This window comes from Apium graveolens, unplaced genomic scaffold (genome assembly GCF_009905375.1).
Source record: "Apium graveolens cultivar Ventura unplaced genomic scaffold, ASM990537v1 ctg7750, whole genome shotgun sequence".
Taxonomy (NCBI): domain Eukaryota; kingdom Viridiplantae; phylum Streptophyta; class Magnoliopsida; order Apiales; family Apiaceae; genus Apium; species Apium graveolens.
In genome coordinates this window covers 51,686-55,000 of record NW_027420596.1, presented here as the reverse complement: position 1 = coordinate 55,000, position 3,315 = coordinate 51,686, and positions in this window count along the sequence as shown.

Sequence of the window (3,315 nt, the reverse complement as noted above, 5' to 3'; positions counted from 1 at the left end):
GCTAGTTTTACGCTCACCGATTCGCTTAAGTCACTCGGGTACCCTCGGCTCCACCATTTTTAATAACTTGACCTTTACGAGTTTTAACGCGATTCCTTCGCGAATGACTTACCAACTGCCTAACACACTTACCATAAATGTTTCACACATTAATTAATCCTTTTTGGTCTTTAACCTACATTCCAAAGTAAGGCGAGGGAAAAAGTTTCGTTCGTGAAACGCCGTTACTTGAAACGGTCGTTTCTCCTAAACCGTAAATCGGAATCGAACGAACTACATATCAAAACGAAGCTCGTAACATGAGCTATCTAAACATGGCAGTGGTCACAATTTAACAGGGGGTTCTCGGGTCCTAATGCTATGCACAAAACAGTCCAAAGAAAATCGGACATTACGACGGCTATGTTTACGCGATTTCCCATTTTTAAAACTACCCACAATCATCACAAACCATCCTCAAATCCACACACATCAAACACCCATCCTTACCACATCATAACAATCCCAAACAATTCAATATTACTCATTCATACATATGCTTAACCTAACTTTAATCATGCTTTAAGTTTCTTTAAATCAAAACCACTAAATTATCATTTCATTTCACCACCATTCCAAATCTCAACTCTAAACATAACAACAAGATACCATAACATCTTACTCATCAAAATCACTTTATAATATATATGAACCTAGGGTTTGAAAGTGGTATACCTTCCTTGGATTGGTGGGTGAAGCTAGGAAGCCTTAATAAGCTTGGAGTAGTCTTAAGAAAGCTTGGATCTTCAAGAAAACAAGAAAAAAACTCAAGTTAAAACTTGAAAACACTATTCATTGTCTTCTCCAATGATTAAATCAAGAAGCTAGAGAAAGAATTTGTGGCTTAAACTTATGATATAGCCATTACTAAGCATAAGGAAGGTTAGGGAATTTTCTTACCAATTAAGGATGCTTGGATCTTGATTTTGGAAATTTGTAGCTTTGAAAATGGCAAAAAGCCGAGAGCAAGAAATGAAGAACAAAGCCTTGGTTGATTTTTTGATTTTGATGAAATGAATTGCTAGTTGGTTGGCTTGTTTTTGTTTTCCATTTAGCAAATTACCACCTTGTCCTTGCATTTGTGTGGTCCTAAATCAACCACACCTCCTTCCTTCCATGTCATGCTTATGTCACCCCTATGATGTCATCCTCCCTTCCTTGTCTTCTTTCTATTGGTTGGATGACATCACTCCCCTTAATCCCTTTGATTAGCTTCCTAATCGTTTGCCTAATGACCGCTGATCTGTTGTACGGTTCGCTTAACTTTCGTTCTCGTTTATCGTTTGAAGGATCATACCCGGGATCTTATTACTTAGGTTCCCTTGACCTTTCTCAATACATTATATTCCTTTTTATGATCCTCTATTATAATCCTTTAATTTAAATCCTTTTTATCCTGTTACCTTATACTCAATTCTCTCCGTATCTTGTGGATTTCCGGGAAAAACCAAAGTGTTCGGAATTGGGTTCTGACGATATTTACATACACTTATATACTTCATATAGTACTAATAAAATCCCAGAATATCCATAACAGAACCCCTACATAGTGTGGCGTGAAAAGTTTTCTCATTCAGCTAAAACACTATTCACTAGGGTTACAAAAAGTTGAAAAATTTTGGGGTTATTACAGTCTCCCCTCCTTAAAAGGATTCCGTCCCGGAATCAAACAGAAAACAATTGGGGGTACTTTTCTAGCATTGCGCTCTCTAGTTCCCAAGTCGATTCTTCCACATTATGATTCTGCCATAGTACTCTGACTAGCTTGATCACCTTGTTCCGAAGCACCTGCTCCTTCTTATCCATAATCCTTACTGGCTTCTCCACGTAAGTTAGATCTGGCTGCATATCCACCTGCTCGTACTCCACTATGTGCCTGGCATCTCGATGATACCTCCTTAGCATTGACACATGGAACACATTATGAACTTGTTGCAAATTAGGGGGTAGGGCTAGCTCGTAAGCTAACTTTCCAATCCGTCTTAATATCTCAAAAGGTCCAATGTATCTTGGGCTTAGTTTTCCTTTCTTTCCGAACCTCATTAATCCCTTCCAAGGGGATACTTTCAGCAGTACTAAGTCCCCTACTTCATATTCCTTGTCCTTTCGGGCTAGGTCTGCATATTTCTTTTGTCTGTCTTGGGCTGCTACAAGTCGCCCTCTGATAAGATCCACTATATCTTTGGTCCTTTGGACCACTTCGGGTCCGAGCATCTTCCGCTCTCCTACTTCATCCCAGTATAAGGGAGATCGACACCTTCTTCCGTACAGAGCCTCATAAGGTGGCATCCCGATGCTAGCATGAAAGCTATTGTTATAAGAAAACTCGATCAACGGCAGGTGATCATCCCAACTTCCTGTAAGGTCTATTGCACAGACTCTCAACATATCCTCTAGTGTCTGGATGGTCCTTTCACTCTGTCCATCCGTCTGGGGATGGTACGCGGTACTCATATTTAACTTGGTCCCCGCACATTCCTGAAAGCTCCTCCAAAATCTGGAGTTGAACCTTGGGTCTCGGTCTGAGACAATGGACGCTGGGACTCCATGTCGCGTCACTATTTCCTTAAGGTAAATGTCCACCAGTCTATCGACTGTATATCTCTCGTTGATAGGAATGAAATGAGCTGACTTTGTCAGTCGGTCTATAATTACCCAAATGGCGTCGTGATTGGCTTTCGTCCTTGGCAAGCCTACAACAAAATCCATCGCTATCTGTTCCCATTTCCATTCGGGAATCTCCAGGGGTCGCAAAAGTCCACTGGGTCTCTGGTGCTCTGCCTTTACTCTTTGGCAAGTCAAACATTTGTTCACCCATTCTGCTACGTCCCTCTTCATGTTGGGCCACCAGTAATATTCCTTCAAATCCCTATACATCTTGGTACTTCCTGGGTGAATGGAATACCTTGAACTATGGCTTTCATCCAAAATCTCATCTTTAAGTTCTTGAACATTCGGAACCCAAATTCGGTAGGAGTACCTCATTATCCCTTTATCATCTTTCTTAGTATGGATCTCTTCTCCAGTCATTGACTTTCCGTCTTCATTCATTATTTTTTCTTGGCACAATCTGATCTTTTCCAATAATTCTGGCTGCATTGAGATCTCAAAAAGCTTTTCAGTTCCGGTTCCGGTTACCTTTACCTCTATTTCCATTTTCTCAAAATCCCTTATCAACTCTTCCGAGGTCGTTATCATTCTGAGTCTTTCCTTTCTACTAAGGGCATCAGCCACCACATTGGCTTTCCCTGGATGATAGAGAATCTCACAATCGTA